Genomic DNA, 21,303 nt, shown 5'->3' with positions numbered 1-21,303 from the left:
CTATTGTTAGATCCACCCACCTAAGGACCTTCAATTGGTATTAGAGCTTCGGCTCACTAGTTGAGGGTTTTTGGATCACAACCTTGGGTTTTGATCTTGAGAAGAAGAAAACAAGTGTTCTTGCAAGAAAAGTTCACAAACACCACAAAAACAAGAAAAATACAAAAAGAATCGGCAAAATCTTCATATAAATGTCTTAGAAGGTGTTCTTGGTAAAGATAGCTCATGTTCAAGTTCTAGATCCAAAAGAAGCATTAAAGTTAGCGCTTACGGGTTTGAAAAGTGTTGAAATTACAAGTGAAATTTTTCGCTTCTCATGGCATGAAAATCGGTGTACCAACCTTTGACCTAGAACTGACAGTTAGGTGGAACATATCCCAAGAAAGATTACTTCTGGAAAACTGAACTTTTTCGCTTCAAAGAGTTTTTCACTTCGCTTGGAAAACTTTTTCGCTTCTCATAGAACTTTTTCGCTTCGCTTCACTATTCACATTTCGCTTCGCATCGCACTTTTTCGCTTCGCATTACTGTTCATCAGAAGTTTTTCGCTTCGCTTAGCTGAACTTTTTCGCTTCACTTAGCTGAACTTTTTCGCTTCGCTTGTCTTCACTTTTTCGCTTCGCTTGAAAAAGTGTTTCGCGCGTAAAACTTGCCTGTGTTGAATTTCAAGCTGTTTGAAGGTTGCTAAGTGTTTGAGACTTCTGAAATCATGACAAGCACGGATTCTGAGCTGTTGAAGGGGTATTTGTTGTTGGAAAACCAAGTGGGAACACCTACAAAGCCACCAAAGTATATGACCTTGGATGATAACTTTGCAGACTTCAAATGGAGATTCATGAACTATATCTCATTGACTTAGACTGATCTGATGAGATGTTTTGAACAAGGTCCTCATGTTCCCGTGACTCGCACTGATGCTGGGGAACAACTTAAGGCTCTAGAAAACTATGATCAAGCAGACAGGGACCTGTTAGCACAAGACAAGAAAGCCTATCTCATTTTGACTATTTTCCTTTCAAATGAGATCACTGAAACTCTTCGTGAACACACAAGTGCCAAGGGTCTGTGGGAAGCACTTGTTGAGAAAGTTGAGGGCAATGCCGAAATTAGGGAAAACAAGAAAAAGGAAGCATTCAATATGTTTAATCATCGTCAGGGTGAAGCTGTTTTGGACTTGGTCAAGAGATTTGAGAAGTTGATGGTAAGAATTAGGGCTGCAAGTATCAACATTGCAAATGCTGAGGTCAATCACAAGTTGATGAATTCACTACCATACAGCTGGAGCACCAATACGATTACAATCAAAAGAACTACAAATCTGAATGCCATGACAAACAGTGATTTGATCTCCACAATCAAGTCATTTGAGATGGATGAACAAATGAGAATGAATAATCATTTAAGTTCCATAAATCAAGATGGAGTGAGTTCTGCTTCCTCAATGCTGACTGCTTTCTTAAGCAAGACTCAACAGAATGTGTATCCTGTGACCACTCCTAAGTACTCCCCAAGTGTGCCTTCACAACCAACTGCATTCATCTCAACAAGTAATCAATCAGATTCTTCCGGTACAAGTTCGTTTCAAAAGGCAGTCGACAGTGCAGTTGCCCAAGCCTTAAAAGCTCAAGGGATTTCCTCAACTTCAAAACCTCAACCAAGCAAACCTTCAAGTTTCTTTGAAGCACTACCCATTTTGAATGACTCCAACATCGCAATAGTTCACGCTTTTCTGTCAAGCCATGAAGAGTTGATGCAAGAAAATCTATTGCCACCACAGTTTGAGGATGGGGATTTAAGAGATATCAATCAAAAGGATCTTGAAAAGATGGATATCAAGTACCAAATGGCAATGGCGGTGCAAAGAGCTACAAACTTCATGAAGACGTACGGGAAAGATAGCTTCAATGATTCTGACAGAAAAAGGATTGGGTTTGACAAGTCGAAGCTGCGATGTTACAACTGTGGTGAAATGGTTCATTTTTCTCGAGAATGCACGAATCCATCAAAACCTGTAAATGATATTCGTGTGACTGAGGTGTCAGAGGAGGAGAACAGCAAGGCTGCAGGAAAAAGGCATGAGGTGCAGAAGCCAAGCAGCTCATCTCAAAGAATTGGAGGTCATCCACACAAGGGCAACTCAAGCTCAAAGGCCCTTGTCTCCCAATCAGAGGTCCAAGTTGGTGTGGATTGGGATGATCAATTCCAAGAGCTGCAAAATCCTCTCAACATGGCTGGCATGGCTTTCACAAACAATGAAGCGTCACCATCTGATGAGGTAAAAAGAAATTTATGCACTCAAGCTTGCATAAATAAGGTTACATATTATAGATATCTTCAAAACAAAGTTTTGAAAGAAAATGCAAAACTTCGTCAACTAAATGCTGAGTATGTAAAGGCTGACAAGATATATGTTGAAAAGATTAAAACACATCACGATGATGTTGTAAATCTTAAACTTAAAATCTTTTAAGGAGAGCACAATGTCATCTATTACAAAGACATAATAAATAAATTAAAAGATGAGATTGAAAAGTTGAAACATGATCTTTCTGATAAACAAGAAAAGGAAAAACAAGTTGAAAGATTTGAAGCATCATCTGAATAATTAGATGATTTTATCGGAGCTCAGAGAAGTACTAAAGTTAAATCGGGACTAGGTTATTATTATTCAGAGGTGCCTCCACCAATGAATGATAATTACACTTGCCTACCCCATTTTAGCTATAATACTTCTCCTGATGAAGAGATGGCCTATGGTATTGGTAAACTACCAAAACCAGTGAAATTTGTTTCAGCTTCCTCTCCATCAACAGCTCAAATTTCATAATCTGGTAAGTCTAACGTCAACGTGTCTTGTGTAGCTGGTGATGTAAGTGGTGATTATGGGAAGGTTAACCAGGGTTGTAAACCAAAGGGAGAGTTAGAACCTCGTTTTGAATCCTGTGTGGGTCTAACAAAATCAATTAACAATCCTGTTTGTAACAAATTGTGTGAATCAATGATAGGAAGTTTAATATCTAGATCAAAGGATGTATTTTGTGAATCATCAAGTGATGACAGTTGTATAAATATTTGCAATGAAAGTGAATGTTCCTCTTTTGATTCAGAATGTGAAACTGTTTTTGATAAAACCATTGAAGTCAAGGTTAATGAACAGACTAGTCAAGGCTGCTCATCAACTGATAATAAGGTTGAGAACTTGATAAAAGAAAAAATTAGTTTTGTGAATGAAGAACCAAGCACTTCCTGTAAATACATACCACATAAGAAAACTTCATTTTCTCAAAATACAAATTATAACAATAGTTCTCAATATTATGATCAATTTGATAGTGCCTATTACTACTCTCGACAAAAACCAACGCAAGCAAATCATTCTGCCACTCATCATTCAAATGCTTACAATTATCAGTAGAGGTCATCAACATGTTAACCCAACTACATCACCATATCCCTCATATCTCAGTGAGCAAGATGCCTATAAATGCAACCAAAGAAAGTGCTGCTTTGTCTGTGGAAATCCGTCTCATCTTGCAAGACATTGCAAAAACTGGCACAAACACAAAAAGATTTAAACAGTAAGTTTGGTTAGACATTTCTTAAGAGTCATCCTAAGAAAATGTCTAACCAAACTCACTCCACTGCCAGTAAGCCGGATTTCAAGACCAAAAGAAGTGAGAAACCAAATAAACCATTTTGGCTAACCCAAAGAGAAAGAAAAAGATTAGCAAAGGGGTCTGAAGCTGAAAAGCCCAAGAACCCTTCAAAGGTTTTCACCATGACTGATCAAAAGGATTTTGTGGTTAAGCCAAAACAAAAATGAAGGCGATCCAGAAAACCTTTCCAAAACCGAGGAAATCATAATTCAAGTTCCTTGAGGGATTGCTCTTCAGATTCTGATTCACCAAAGGATTATATTTTCAGAAATCGTAAAATAAAACTTGGTGATTTTGTGTTTAACTTTCCCGAGACAAGTGCGTCTCAGGAAACCCTCCACTAACTGGTTGTTCGTGTGTGCAGCGTCAGCCTGGATGGCCTGCCAACAGTATTTGGTACTTAGACAGTGGCTGCACCCGACACATGACAGGAGACGAATCGCTGTTATTCGACATCAAACCATTCAACGGTGGTCACGTTTCTTTTGTCGGTGACATTGGAGGATAGATAACGAAACAAGGGAAGGTCTCGAATGGTACTTTGACATTCGATGAAGTCAATCTGGTGGAACAGCTGAACCACAACCTGCTTAGCGTCTCTCAGATCTGTAATAAGAAATTCTCAACCCTTTTTACTGAAAATGAGTGTCTCATTTTGAAACCAGGTTTTAAAGTCCCTGAGGAGTGGATTATGATGCGTACTCCGAGGCACAACGATGCCTACATTCTGGACATGAGAAGCAATTACTCCATGAGGTCTGCTTCTTGTTTAATGTCCAAGGCCTCGGAGAATGATTCATCTTTATGCCATCGACGTTTGGGTCACGTCAACTTTAAGAACTTAAATAAGTTGGTTAAAGGTGACCATGTGAGGGGTTTACCAATAAAATCTTTTCACTATGCTAAAAAATGTTTATCTTGCTCTAAATGCAACCAACACAAACTCCCACATAGACCCAAAACTGTTAATTCAGTAAATTCCACTCTTCAGTTGTTGCACATGGATCTTTTCGGTCCAATTCAACCAATGGCAATAGGTCGAAAAGCCTATTGTCTGGTTATTACTGATGACTTTTCACGTTTCAGTTGGACATTTCTTTTAAGGCACAAGGACGAGACGTCGCAGTTTTTGCTAAGGTTTATTGTGTTGGTTGAGAATCAAACTGACAAGAAGGTGAAGTGTATCAGAAGTGACAACGGCACAGAGTTCTGCAACAAGGTGGTGAATGACTTCTGTCACAACAAAGGAATCATTCATCAACTCAGCGCACCTTACACTCCGGAACAAAATGGGGTGGCTGAGAGAATAAACCATACTTTGGTGGAAGCCGCTAGAACAATGCTTTCATATTCCAAACTACCATTGATTTTCTGGGGTGAAGCTATCAACGCTGCTTTCTTTACCCAGAATCGTGTGCTTCTGAACAAAAGATTGAGTAAGACTCTGTATGAAGTCTTTTGTGGAACTAAGCCAAGGGTTAACTACTTCAGAACGTTTGGATGCCCCTGCACCGTGCTTCAAACAAATGTTGCCACAACCTCCAAGTTTGCTAAGAAGGCGGATGAGTGCTACTTTGTTGGTTATTTTGCTGATAAAAGTGCTTATCGTGTATACAACAAGAAATCAAGAGTGATCTTGGTGTCCTTCAACATTGATTGGCAGGAGTTAAACCCTACTGATGCACACAATGGTCCGGACTGGATGTTTGATTATGAAGGATTGTTCAAGCAGTTTCATGGAATGTACATGACACCAGCCGTACCAATGGTTTTCCTTGTTGTTTCTCAAACTGTTCAACCCGCTGATGATCAGTCTATCCTTCTATCCTGATGCATGCTGTTTTGAAAGATCTTGGACATGTTGACATAGCTGCTGCTGCTGCACCCATACTTAATGTACAACCAATGGCTAACCAACAAGCCCCGGTTAATGATGAGCAGCCCTCTGCCGACACCACTGAAATGCCAGTTGTTGAAGACACGACTGATTCAGATTCTGATTCATATTTGTCAGCCGACAACAATCAAAATGTTCAAGTCGATCACACTGAGCCACCCCCTGCAGAACCAAGTGTGGTGGAATCGGTCCCCACACCTCCCTCAGAAAAAGACAATCAAGGTCCTGCAATGGAGGTTGATGCATCAAGCAATGGAGGTTGAACCAAGTCCGAATGAGCCTTTTGATAACACCAACACAACTTCTGTTCCAACTGTTGCTGACCAATTCTATGACAACCTATGGGAAGGTCCCATTGCTCCAGAACATTTGGTTGAACCACAAGAAGATGAAACTGATCCGCAACCAAGTGCCTATGTCCCTGTGACCACTGTCTTCCATCCCATAGAGAGCCTGACAATTCAACTCGAGGCAACAGCAGTCGAGCATGTAGAGCAAATTCCACAGCTATCAATTCATCGTCGACATCCGACTGAGAACATCATCGGAGATCCGTTTGCTGGCATCCAAATACGCAGTACTTCCGGTAACACTAGCAGATGTCTTTTTGCTTGTTTTATTTCACAGGTGGAGCCCAAGGACTACAAAGTCGCTCTGAAAGAAAACTCGTGGGTAGAGGCCATGCAAGAAGAGCTGTTACAGTTTAAGAAGCTAAATGTTTGGAGGCTAGTAAAGAAACCAGAAAATAAAAGGCCGATCGGAACGAAATGGGTGTTCCGAAATAAAAAGGATGACAAGGGAGTGATCATTAGAAATAAAGCCCGGCTTGTTGTACAAGGTTTTTGGCAACATGAAGGTCTTGATTAGGATGAAGTCTATGCACCGGTAGCCAGACTAGAAGCAATTCGCATCTTTCTGGCATACGCTTCGTATATGAACTTCAAAGTGTATCAAATGGACGTGAAGACTGTTTTCTTGTACGGGAAAGTAAAAGAAGAAATCTATGTCAGTCAACCACCCAGCTTTGAAGATCCATCTCATCCTGATCATGTTTACCGCCTTGACAAAGCACTTTATGGTCTTCACCAAGCACCTCGTGCATGGTATGCCACACTGGCTGATCATTTAGTGAAGAATGGTTACAAGAGAGGAATCGTCGATCAAACCCTCTTTGTCAAGAAGGTCAACGGTGATTTGATTTTGGTACAAGTTTATGTTGACGACATCATCTTTGGGTCCACGAATGAGGATCTGTGCAACGAGTTCTCTGAGGTTATGCAACAGCGATTTGAGATGAGTTCCTTAGGGGAGATGACTTTCTTCCTGGGCTTACAAGTTGAGCAAAAGGAGGACGGAACCTTGATTCATCAAGAGAAGTACGTTCAAGACATTGTTCAGAAATTTGGTTTCAAGGACTCATCATCTTTCATGACACCAATCGCCACGCGACCCGTTCTAGCTCCTGATCCATCGGGAAAACCAGTTGATCAACACCTCTACAGGTCAATGATTGGTTCTCTGATGTATCTCACTGCAAGCAGACCGGACATCATGTTCCCTGTTTGTCAGTGTGCAAGATATCAGTCCGACCCAAAAGAATCCCACATGACGGCTGTCAAGCGTATTTTCAGATACTTGAAGGGTAGACCACGTTTGGGTCTTTGGTATCTAAAGAAATCTCCCTTAGAACTTCATGCTTACACCGACAGTGATTATAGGGGATGCAACTTGGACAGAAAGTCAACATCGGGTGGATGTCAATTCTTAGGAGATCGGTCGATCTCGTGGCAGTGCAAGAAACAAGTCACCGTGTCCACCTCCACAGCAGAAGCCAAGTACATTACTGCATCCAGCTGCTGCTCTCAAGTGATTTGGATCCAACATCAGCTGCTGGATTACGGTTTGAATTTCTATGGATTTACGATCAAATGTGATAATGAGGCGGCCGTTGCCATTGTTAAAAACCCGGTCCAGCACTCAAAGACTAAGCACATTGACATCCGAATACACTTTATTCGTGATTGTTATGATCGTAAGCTTGTCGACATAAAAAGGGTCCATACTGACTATAACTTTGCAGATCTCTTTACCAAATCTTTCAGTCGTGCCCGATTCTTGTTTCTCGTTGAGTCATTGGGCATGATTTCTTTTGAGTAAATCTTATCTTTTAGTTTTTACAAGTGTAAATATTTTTCAAATATATTACAATTTTAGAGGGAAAAAATTGAGTTAAGTTTAACCCACCAAAAAGATTTTCAGTTTGCTTTCAAGAAAAACTAAAACGAGTCATTTGACTTACCAAAAATATTTTACTCCTATTAAAGAAAAAATTAAAAAATTCAAAAGGTATTATCCCGTTTAGAGGGAGCTTCTTCATAGAGGGAGTTGGTTATTTTAAAATTTTCAATTAAGAATTTGATCCGAACCTTTGGAAAGTTATAGTATGTTGGTATATAATGATTCTAGCGCGTTAAAAGATTAGAACAAAAGGCTACAAGATCACTCATAGATGTGCAGGTAGGCTTGACAAACAAGTAAGTGTCAGGTGATATAAACTTAAATTAATGCCGTTGCCAGTGGATACACGTTTAAGAAGCAGTTGCATGATTCAGTGAAGTCATATTCATGAAGGCAAAAATGTAATTATACAAGTCATACCCAAGCCTCTCTTTACCTGATCACAGTTGTCTTATGAAAGTCAGTGTCAATTTTAAATTTTCATTGAGTCAAGTAAAAAGCCAAGAAAAAGAAAATCAAAAGAGTCAGAAAAACAAAAGAGAAAGAGTCAGAAAAGGAGTCAGTCCTAGGAATTTTAACTTCTGCTTTATTTCTTCATTTATTTTCGACTCAAGCCTTGGACTCTCTACGTTTGTAGTCATACAAGATCTGATTGTTAAGGCCCTAAGTCTTCTGCTTTGTTTTATCTTCTTTCTTTTGTTCAAACCTTGGACTATCTCTGCGCGATAATATGGTATTATCCGACCTGATTGTTATGGCCTGAACTTCTGCTTTATTTTAATATTTCTAGATCGAGTCAAGTGTGCAAAGCACAAAGTGTCTTGTGTACAGTGTACAATAAGTCAAGTATGTTAATAAGAGTACTGTGATCAACTAAGAAAGGTTTAAGTCAAGTTGAGGTGATATGTTAACACAAAGTAAGCCCGAGATATGATGGAATCAGTAACACATCTGATTAAGTGGGGACCACATAAGTATCGTGCCTAATCGAACCTAAAATGTATCACTAAAATGTATCACTCTAGCATCAAAACACTTGTCAAGTTACAAAGAAGGACAATATCTACAGTCAATGATGAACTTGTCTCATAATAATTTCAAAATGGAAACGCGATCTAGGGCTTTGCAAATCAATATGATTCCATGTCGCAATCATTCTTTGTAAATTAGATAAAGATAGATCTGTGTAAATTAATTCAATATTATTTCTAACCTCAAAATGTTTTAAATTTTCTTTTATTTTATTTTGTTTTGTTTTTGTTTTCTAAAATATTAAGTACCTGTACAGTGTAATATTTTAAGTTTTATTTTTATTTTATTTTACTTTCATTTCATTTTATTTTATTTTAATTTTTTTTTGTTTTAAATCAAATTTTACTTTATTTTATTTTGTTTTGTAAAATAGATCAATTCTGCAAATGTTTAACAAGTAACGGACCGACAAAAGAAAATCATAAAAATTAAACAAGTGCTCGGATTCGGTGAGTAAATGTTTTTCGGGTTTGAAAATGCAAATATTTTAAATGTCCGAGGATTGAGAGTGTATTTTCGGTGAATACTCGCGATGTTTTGACCTTATCTCGAGATAGGCTGACCTTATATATATGGGAAACCTAAAATATCTTTCACTATTCACCAACACTTTTAATTTTCACTCGCTGTCTTCTCTCTCATATTCAAACTTTCAAACCCTAAGATCTCTTAAATTCTTCAAAGATCCGGCCTTCATTATCAAACATGCCTCTGAATCCTGATTATCCTCCTTCGGTATAACATCATACACATCTCAGTTCATCTTTTCTTCTTGTTTCTGGGCTCTCATGGATCAAGATGGAGGTTCTCATGAACCATCGGCTAGATCTAAAACAGATCATATGATCTTTGGCGTTCTCTTGGTCATAATATGTTCTTAGAACCTTGGATCTATGTTTATCATCATTATTTGTTAGTTTTAGATTTGGTCTTGTACAGTTTATAGTTATAGGGTTTGTTTATGAGTTCTAAGGTTAAATTGACCAAGTAAACCAAGGAGGTTCAGGCTCAAACTTTCCATAAACTTAATTCGCATCTAGACGACCATATGGAAAGAAAAAGGGAATCAAAAGGGGCTAAGTACAAGTTTTCACATGGATGAGTTTTTCGCTTCGCTTGGTGATGCGAAGCGAAACATATTTCTGTTTCGCTTCGCTTGACCTCATGCGAAGCGAAACATATCTTCTGTTTCGCTTCGCTTGTGCTCATGCGCGAATGGATTGTCTGTTTCGCTTCGCATGACTCCATGCGAAGCGAAATAAGACCTCATGCGAAAAACCAACACTTAGCAAAATTTTCAGAATTATGAACCTAAGGCTACTGGACTATTTTTGGACCAATGCACTGTTTGGACTATTGGACTGTTTTGGACTTAATCTTTGTACTTTATGGACTAATTGACTTGTGAATATGCTAAAATTGATTTATCACCTTATTAAAACTAAAATGTACATAATTTTTATTATCTAAAATTAAATATTTAAATTATATAATATGTAAATACTTAATGCTTATGTATATATCTTATTTGTTTTGGTTATTTCTTAATGATGATTCTTATGATCATATGGCTTAATTTCAGGGTTATAATAACTTCTGTGCTCTCGGGTTGCCAAAGGCAAAACGGGAAAAAGTGTTCACATCTATGGTCAAGGGGCTTAAGCAATCACCCCTTGTACATGCTATTACAGCCAACCCGGCTATTTATTATATATGGGTCCTCGACTTCTGGGCTTTTGCTGAAGTAGCTGATGATGCTCTATCTTTCTCCACCAAAGTTGCAGGGAAGAAGTTAACTATTACCGAATCAGATATCAGAAGAGCCTTAAAGATCAAAGACGAACCAACCTATGCTTATGAAAGAGGTGATAGGACTAAGTTGGAAGATTTTGTGAGAAGTATGGGGTATGACACGGAATGGAAGAGTCTGGAGAAGAAGCACCTACCACCTTACTGGAGATTTCTCTTCTATATTGTGACTTATTGCTTTGCTGACATACATGGGGGTTTTGACAGTATGAGAGTGGATTGGGTTTGTATAATGTTTGCATTGACGAGACGGGAAGAGTTCAACTATTCAAGGAGGATATTTTTGTGCATGTATGCTAATGCTAAGAACGACTCCACGTGGCTTATGTACCCAAGATTTGTATAGATGCTACTTGATGATTTGATCCCAGACGTTCCAAAACCGGGGACAAAGAAAGCCAAGGACAAGAAATCCCTTCCAGAGCCCTTTCACGTCAATGAGATCAAGACTTCTATTTTCAGTGTATTGTTGAGCACCAAGACCAAGGGACATAAATATGAGGGACCACGACCAGGTCCTAAATTTGGGTTATTTGAGGAAACGGAGCCTGCTGGGGATGAGGCGTCCGTTGAAAGTGAAGAGGTTGATGAGCCAGAGGCTGAGGTGGAACAAGATTCATCTGACGAGCCAATTGAGGTCCGAACCAAGACCAAACATGATCTAAAGAGGAAGAAGGCTGAAAAAGGCAAGGTAATAGAGCTTGAGGAGGAAGAAGAAGACCAGCCACCCCTGAAGCGTTTGAGGAAACTTGGGGACTCCCAGAAGTCAACCTAGTTTCTTGTCAAGACTTCCTCACAAAACAAACCACCTGACCAACCAAAAATCACCAAAGATGCCCTGGCCCAAGCCCTCAAGACACTAGACGTAACCAAGATACAAATCCCCGCCTACAAGACACCAAAAACCAGAAAGAAAACCAAAGCCAAGAAAACCAAAACCCTACTCCAGAACTCACCAGAATCCTCACCCGAACCTTCACCAATAGACCAACCCATTTCAACATTCCTACCTCAAATACCATCCTTACCACCCTCACCACCACAACAACAAACCCAACCCGAACCTTCTCAAATCTCAACACCACCTACCCAACCAACCTCATCCATATTCACCTCATCAGTTTTTAGCTCACCAATACAAACAACAAGCTTGTGGAGCAAAACGGTTATAACTTCTCCAACCCAAACCGTCATACCATCTAAACACAACCAACACCACCCATCACTACAACTTCACCAATACTTACCCAAGCCATCACCCTACCTTTGCCAACAACCTCACCACCCATAATGTCCACCACCCCACCATCCACCATTATCTCACCCAAACCTATTTCCCGAGGAATGTCTTCGACACCTCTAGTGTACGACGATCCTATCCTCGATAGGATCGTCGCACTGGAGGAATCCAACGCTAAGAGGGCGGAACGAGAGATTGTGCTCCTCAAATTCATTAAGGAGATGAAACAGAAGGCGTTGGAGGATGAGGAAGAGAAGGTGGCTCTGAGGGAAAGGATAAGGGTGTTGGAAGAGCAGAAGGAAGCAAGTGACGCACTTGCGGAAATCAAAGATTGTTGACAAACACCTTCCATAACCGAATCCAGAATCTACAAGCACTAATGAATCGTGAGGCCTCTGAAAATGCTAATCTGAGAGCAAACCATTCAAGACTTGGAGATAGGCTGACTACATTTGAAAGAGACTTACCAAGTGCTAGTGCTCTTAGATCTAGTGTAAACAAGAAGATCGAAGATGAGACGAGAAGGTGGGATGTTGAAAAGGAAGCCACAAACTCAAGAGTTACAAATTTGGAAAATCAACTTGTTTCCTCCGCCTCTCTCGATTCACTCAGAGCAGAAATGGAGGCCATACAAGAAAAGATAAAGGATCAAGATCGTCTGAATGAGCTACAGCTCAAGACGAATGAAGACATGGTGAGTAAGTACCAGGCGGCCTCAGACCTTATGGGCATTCAAGAAGATGAATTTCATGGTCTGGAGGATAGGATGGATGCAGTGTTTGGAACTTGGAGAAGGTCTGGTGAGACTTCTCAATTCGGTGGTTCACAGCCTACCGCAAGTCCATCTGTGACCATGCCAGGAGTTCAGGCTGTAGTATCTAAAGGTGAGGCGACCGTTGGTTGGTTAGTACAACAGGGTGGCCAGTCTACGGTGTTGGTGTCGGAAATGATGGTGATGACGAAGATGAGAAAGAGGATGATGATGAGGAAGAAGATGATGACGATGATGAAGTTCATGACAGCTTTGATGAAGATGATGATAGTGATGATGATGGCGGAGACGGTGGAGTTGGAGGAGCCGGGGCAGTAGGAGGTGGAGGTGGAGATAACACTCAAACACCTCTCCAGCTCAACATGACGTCCAAGACCTTGCTGCTCACGACTCGGCTGGCAAAGTCAGGGAGCATGATACACAAGTCACTGACATGTATAAAGATTTGTTTCCTGATGACTTTGCGGGTGTTATGGATGATTTTATCGAAGCAGGAATAAACTTGGAGCATCTTATTGATCAGAATACAGAGGCGAGGGTTGAAGACGACTACATCAACTACTCCAATCCCGACACTCCGCTTGCTCAAGTTCAGGGTTCAGAAGCACCTGGTGCCAACCCAGTCTCCATTCCAACTGATGACTTGACACAGGAACCACCAAAGAGGAAGAGAAAGAATCATATTGTGTCAAGTCGTGCACGTGCCCGTGATCTCATCTATCCTTACCACGATGACTCGCTGATTGTATGTGCAAAGTACAATAAGGAGAACGCGTGTTGGGCGATTAGACGATATAGTGGTGATCTGATTTATCTCAACCACCATGAGCTGAAGTCACTACCAGAGCTTCACCTCAATTATCTTCGAAAAGCTCTAGGTCATGGTGCAGTTGGGAGCACTTTGGATAATTGGATCCCCGATTATCTTCATCGTCAATCAAGGGTCGATTACAAAGATTTTGAGCCGAATAAGGGTCCGAAGTACAAGAACCCAAGAGAAATAGACCCAGCCACCGGAGAGCCACGAACAATGTGGAGACACATGGCACCAAAGAATTGTCATATCATCTACCATGGAGAGCCCTTTATTCCCAACATCCTCCGAGACTTCACAGGATGGGAATTTGACAACACGACAGGGGAGGCCGTCATACGCTGCAAAGATCTGCCTGAAATTCGCGTATTTGACGAGCACGAGCTAATGGGGCTGCATATAGAAGATATCAAGAAGCTCTACAATTCACCCCTGGGAATCGTCAAGGACATTGGTCGTTAAAACACTGACCGGATAGTGGAAGCCTTCAACAAATTTGTTAGAAGATTTGTTGAACTCCCACTACCCGAGGACGGCTGGCTGGATTACGACACCGACGGGTTCCAATGTTAAAGACTAGAGGGAGATTGTTAGGTCCCTTTTTAATTATATTAGTCTTTTGTATTGATGTTTATGTAATGGGCCATTTTGTTTACTTTGTGTATTTTAGGCCCAAGAGAAATAATTTTGTAAAGTCCATTGGGCAATTGATGTGACTTACTTCTCATGCATGCTTCCCTATAAATAGGAAGCATGCCATGAGAAGTAAAAGGGGGTTGCAAGTGCATGTAATTGTAGTTGTTGATATTCAAAAAGAAAAACCTTTTGTTATAACTCTCTCTTTCTCTCGGCTCTCTCTCTCTCTTTCTCTCAAACCTTCGAAAATAACATCTCAAGATCCGAGACCGCTTAGGTGGCTTAGTGTGATTTCCGCTAGCACTAAGCTCGGTTGATCCAAGACTATTGTTAGATCCACCCACCTAGGGACCTGCAGTTTTGTTGGTCGACAACACAGATTTGTTTCAGTCATTGTTGTTGATAAACATAGAATGTTTGTGAGGTGGAAACAAGATTTACGTATGTGGTGTGATGTAGTGGCTTTACTGGTTTGAAACAATTTAATTATGTTCGAGTGAACATTTTTAATTCAAACTGGTTATGCTTGGGTTATATCACGTTAACAGTTGTCGGTCCCTGCAACAACGTCAAAATTTGTTAGTGTCAAAGAACGGTCAAAGATAAGAGATTTACGAAATAAGTAGGATGTCGAACTATGAGAGTATATCGTTAGTTTTGTAACTAATTAATTATTTAATTAATTGGTTGATTCTAAAGAATTATGTTTGTAGTGTTAATCATACTAACAAATTTATATTTGAAAACAAGATAAAGAGTAAACACTTAAACGAGCTATAACAATTAATAAAAGAGAATCGTACCCAGGTTTCAAGCAAGTAATCATTCTTACTATTCATGTGACTAAACAATATATGATAAATAATTCATGGTTTCTAAAACATCCTAATCAAGAACACCAATAGTTGTCCATTAACCGTGACTGGCATAGAAATTCTTTCACTGGTGAACTAACAAAAGTATGCAATATAACCTTTGAATATAATATTAAGCCCTACACAAACAAGTATTACAGCAGCTGCCAAACTAAACGTCAATAGTGTCAATTAACCTTCAACTGAATGATTGAAAGAACATTACTAAACGTAAAGTTTGAATAGATTATCAATCATTCAATACATATCATAAATAGAATATGAAATTATACAAACTTTACACCCCGAGAATGATTCGGTATGGTTTAGCATCTCATAATAGTCATCTAATCTTCAATGGATTATTGGAAGTCCTTAACCATTGATTGAATATGATTCCTAGCTTCCAAAGGCCGTTCAAAATCACCTCCCGAAGGCATAATTTGCTGAAATTGCACCTCTCTGATGACATGATGTCACACCCCGATCTAGGGCCTAGGAGTATGACCATCAGTTGGTACCAGTTTTGTAAATATATATCAGAGTAGCGGGTTCATTTTAGCGGAAGACTTTAAATATTAAAATATTTATTTACATTATCAAAATTACTCGGGAATTAAACACCCGAGTTTCAGTTTTACAAAATCATAATATTAATTATACAAGGATTTATATTTATCAAAAACGAGCCATCTGTAGCGATCTTCTAATGACTCCCATCCTTGTATATCATCTATAGTCATCTAGTTACCTGCATAGGTGGGAAAAACACGTCAGCTATATGCTGGTGAAACGTTGACTCGATAAAACATTTATAACAGTCGTTAAATACAAACATAGTTTTCTATTTCACAAACTCAGCAGGAACGCCTGTCAATTCCCGGGATTTGTACCACTGCCCTACACACACAATTCAAAGGTTCCCCAAGTATATAGCCCCTGTTCGGAGACAACCTTCCCCTAGGCTATATAACCCTGTTGGAGAACCGGTTATGACTGACTTGGTTTTTTCTGCCAATTTATCAGTTATGTTTTGTGACAACCGCCAAAAATTAGACTAATCTGGTAATTATATTAACCGTAATCGCGTATTAATTAGTAAGGTAAATATATAGGAATAATATTTTCACTCAAAGTTTTTGATTTTAGTTGAATATTAATATATGGAACCCGAAAAAGTTCAATTTTTGGCGTGTAGCTGACACTGTGTAAATTGACACCGGGTAATATCACAAAACGGATAAATTCATAAACGTGTCAAGATGACCTCGAAAAATAAAATTTTATGTTAGGATATTAGAGATAGTGTATAAACTTAATTTTAGAAGGTTCGAATCGCGAAAATTAGAAAATAAGTAACCGAAAGCCAGTAGAGGACACCGTAAGAGCCCGACATTAAGTTTTTCAGAAAAATTATGTTTTAGGCAGACATTGACTGTAATCTAATTTCGCTCAAAGTCTGGTAAAAATTATTAGAAACGGAAGTCGTTTGGCTAAATAAATTACGAGATACGTTAAACATTAATACCTAGTTATTAGCACATGTTATTATTCAAACCACCTCTTCCTCTCCCTCTCCCATCTCTCTCGGCCTACACACACACAACCCAACCCCACCTCCCAAACCCACCAATGAGAAGCTTGCATGTATGCATCAAATGATTACCTAGATATTTGGATGGACACATACACCTATCCTACCATACAACTCACCACTCTACCCCTCTCTTCCTTCCTCCATATAACCGGCCACCCCCTTCACCTCCCTACCATCTCACATTTTCAAATTTTTACACATACAACACTTGTTTAGGAAATCTTTGGGTGGAAGTTTAAGCAAAATACAAGAAGTAGGATGCCAAAGGAAGGATTATAGCCAACCCAAGGTCACACTATCACCACCATAAGCACCAAATCCGAAACCCAAGGTAACCCACTTCAAAGATTTGTGTATACTAGTTGTTATTTGATGTTTAAGGTTTGATTCTAGTATGTTTGGTAGTACACATGCAAGCATGATAGGGATATATGCATGTATATATGTAGCCGTGAGTTTACATAGGAATGCATAAGATGGGTTTTGTTGATTATAGGACTTGATATGGTTGCATTTAAGCTTGTATAGATTGTCCATATGGATGTTACTTGAGTTTGTTTTACAAATGAGTTTAAGTATTGTTTTAATATTGGAAGTAAATGTGAAAATGGTCAAAAGATTGGAAATGGATTATGGATAAAAACACTCATTAGAACCATGGATTTTGATTTTGGTAATGGATTGGAGTTGTAAGTTTGTTAAATGGTAAAATGGTTAAAGAAAAGTGATAATCTTGAAAACCCACATACTTGATTACTTGAAAAAGGTGTAAGTAATAATAATAAATGGTGTTGAAAGAATCTTGGAAAAGGGTTGACAAAAGTGTAGGGATTTGACTTTGATGGAAAGTCACTTACACATGCAAGTAATACAAAATTTGATTTTTATCATAAAGCTCATACTTGTTTTATATGGATTGAAAATGACAAACTAAGTGATTGAATGGGACATATGGAAAGGAATGAAATCTACTAGAAGTACTAGGATGCATGAAACATAATAACTTAGATAAACAAGAGTTTGTGTTAAACTTACTAATAAAGGAAACTTTATAAATTGTACAAAATGTTTTGCAAAATGATTTGATAAGTGAACATAGTCTTGAGTGGATGATTAAAGACTTGTGGTTAGGATTACTTTAGTAAACTCCATTGTAAAGATTGTTAGTATGATAATAAGGTTATGAAAAATTGCTACTTACTAATAATAGAAACTTTATTGTTAAAGAAATCAAGAATGTGTTTGTTAAAGGATAATTATGGGATGAAATAAGATGTTACTATGGATTAGTAAGATCTGGAAATTTTGGTACATAAACACCTTGTAGAGATTGAAGAAATAACATGTATATTGTATAGTTGAAAACTTAAGCTAAGGCTTGAACATGTGTAGTTAAAAATTTGTTTTATGTGCATACTTGATGCTAGATGATCAAACATGTATATGATAATATATTATTTGTTATTATGTGTATATTTGCTGTACCAAATGGTTTGGTTTTGACATTGTGACTTAAATAGCTTGTCGGTGACTTTAACGATCGGAAAATTCGACTTTTAAGGTGAACCGACATGAGCTTTTGGAACTGAATTAAAACAGCTCCTAAAGTCATAATATTCTTATATTTAACATAAGTTAAAGTATAAGAAAAGTCAAGAATAGCAAAACTTAAACCAACACGGTTCGTGTCGCGAAAACCGACACGAAAACGTTAAAAATTGGCATTTTTAAGAAATTGGCAATAAAATAAAAACCAAAACATTTTTATTGAAAAACCAATAAAACTTGACTAAAAACCATATAAAAAGTGTTTAGATAATTTAAAACTAAAAGTTTCATAAAAAGGACAACCGGTTCGTTTTTAAGCTCAAAACCGACGAAACCGGCAAAACCGACAAAACCGATTATAATAGAGTCAAAATTTTAAATAAAATGATAACTTGAATTTTTCCAAACACTCCAGCAACTAAAGGTAATAAATTTTATAAATTTTAATAATTAAATTAAATTATTAAATAAAACAATTATTAGTTGATTATTACTTGTTTATATTTTAAGTATAGAATTATAAGATTATAAGTAGTAAACTTTGTGCGTTATGTGCTTGTGTGGATTTTTAGAATAAGAATATATATATTTAACGAACGTGTACTAATATAGGAACAAGCGTTTAATCGAAACCCCGAAATCAAAGGTGAGTTCTTCCTCCGAAAAGCATATTGTATATCTATATTCGTATTTATATATATATATGTTTTGAAAACGCATTATACTACAAATTGTCGTTATTGTGGGATGAATCAATTTGGTTAAATAACTATTAACCGGACGGCGGGCACAGAAATGTTGGTAGATCTATCGAGGTGACGCCCCCCACTTCCATTCGCGTTGGGTTAAAAGTGGGAATATTTTGAGTATGGTACGTTTCGAGTTATCAAATTGGTAGTCATACACGCGTTGTATTCGTAGCTAGTCTACAACTAACGCTTTTTGTGCTTAAAGGTAAAATGCGGGTTTCGTTATTGTGTGTACCGTGTTTGATCGGTCTTTAATTGGGAGTATAATGGCCGTACACCATTATATTCATGTGTTGTTTATATATAAATTGTTTATATTTATGTAATAAGTTTTTCTTCTCAGGAATAACTCACCAACATTCGTGTTGACCCAAAAATTATTTAAATATGCTTTGCAGGAAAGTGAAGGTTTCGAGGTGGCATGGAAATAAGAGCGTGGGGTGTTTGAACAAAAGTGATGTGTTGTAAACCGTGCATTAGCACGTGTAGTAAACTCTGATGTTGTAAAATATTTCCTTATAATAAAAGGTGATGCTTTTATTATTAATTGTTTATTATTGTTGACTATCGGCGTCTGTCATAACCCGATGAATTAAAGTTAAGACTTCCGCTATGTTAAGTTAAGGTTTTCGGGGTGTGACAGAAGTTGGTACCAGAGCCAACAGTTATAGAGAATTAGAAAATATAAAGTTTTCTAAACAATAACGGTATGTTCAAACACGCGCTCCTTTCCCGCCTCTCGAAACGAAAAGGTAACAAGGAATTATATATATAATTGAGTATTACTAACTTAAATTGATATGTTTATTCAGATGACGAACTCTGTGGCGATTGTATCTGATTCCGACTATAGTAGCAGTGGTACTTCACTATCACCGGTAGAGTGGCGTCCGGTAGTTGCATCAGGAGATGTCGGGTCTAATTCGAGAGCTACACCCTTGAAGGTGTACACTCGAAGAAGGACCAGGGCAAACCGTGATGCATCGGCCCCTGTCATTGCACTCCCTTTAGCTGTGATCCCATCCTCTCCACCACCGCCTCCCGCACCAGAGCCTGTGGTCGAGGAACCCTCTGATCACGAGCTACTTATGGTTCTTCTTGCCAAGTTCTCAGCCTACGAGAACATCATTCATAACATGGTGAACCATGTGCTTGCTATCGAGCATAAACAGGGTCTTGATGACCAAACTCGTGATGCGATGCACCAGTTTGTGAACGAACTGAAGAACCAGGGACTGATGACAAAAGCCAGGGTAGGAGTTCTTGAGATGAAGAATGAGATGATTGAGCCATGCGTAGGCTATTTGATGAGCCTTCACTAGATGTAGTAGGGCGTTTTGGGTAATATGTTTGTTATGGTAGTGGTGATGTAACCTAACCTTGGAACATGTTGTTATTTTTGTGTGGTTGTGGTAAGAACTAGAATTAAGGTGGGTGATCAAGGTGTAGGTAAGTACACCTAATTTTGGTATTTTTGGTATATTATAAAATCCCACTATTTGATGATTATATTTATGTTGTATTATTAATGATGCTATTTGATTCTTTACAACCTAGAAAAATATCATTTTTCCAAAACTAACCAAAATTATATTTTTCTAAAAAGAACATGGCGCCAAAAACAAGACGATCCACTAATAATCAAGCAACCGGATTACCTTCCTCTCAAGACGAGTTAGCTCAGCTAATCGCTCAACATGTAAATACGGCACTCGAGCAACATGAGGCTAATCGCAACGCAAGCCAAAACCCCATAAATACAACTAATACTTCGAATGGAGAAACACCTAGAACCAAAAATCTAAGCGAAAACCCCTCGGGTAGCACGGTACGCGGGTGCTCATACAAAATTTTCCAAGGTTGCGGACCGAAAGAATTTACCGGTGCCGAAGGACCTTTGGAAATTATCCGGTGGATCGAGAAAATGGAGTCTGTAATGAAAATCAGTGATTGCACTCCTCTCGAACGGATAAAATACGGAGTATGTTCATTCCGTGATGAGGCACTCGAGTGGTGGAACTCCATAATTCAAAATCTTGGAGAAGATACCGCTTACCGTCTAACCTGGGAAGAACTAAAAGAAATGTTGATAAAAGAATACTGTCCCCGAAACGAACTTCATAAAATCGAATACGAATTCTGGCAGTTAAAGATGGAAAGTGCTGACATTGGAGGATATACTTCCCGATTCAACGCTTTGGCACGGCTAGTACCCCGACTGGTTACGCCTGAATATGCAAGAATCGAGAGGTATATTTGGGGCTTAGCTCCCGAGATCCGAGGATTGGTTACCTCCTCCAAACCAACCACTATCCAGTCAGCCCGAGAGCTGGCAAAATCTTTAACTGATAATGCAATTCGTATGGGAACTCTGAAAGACTTCGGTAAGAAAGCGGCTACCGCCGAACATGAACGAAAAACAGTTACCGAAAATCAAAGAACCGGAGAACTCAAACGAAAA

This window comes from Bidens hawaiensis, unplaced genomic scaffold (genome assembly GCF_021521415.1).
Source record: "Bidens hawaiensis isolate Kalapana, Puna unplaced genomic scaffold, B.hawaiensis_p1.1 tig00053254_1, whole genome shotgun sequence".
NCBI classification, from domain to species: Eukaryota; Viridiplantae; Streptophyta; class Magnoliopsida; order Asterales; family Asteraceae; genus Bidens; species Bidens hawaiensis.
The sequence above is the reverse complement of the archived record's forward strand: the minus strand, read 5'-3'. Positions refer to the sequence as shown.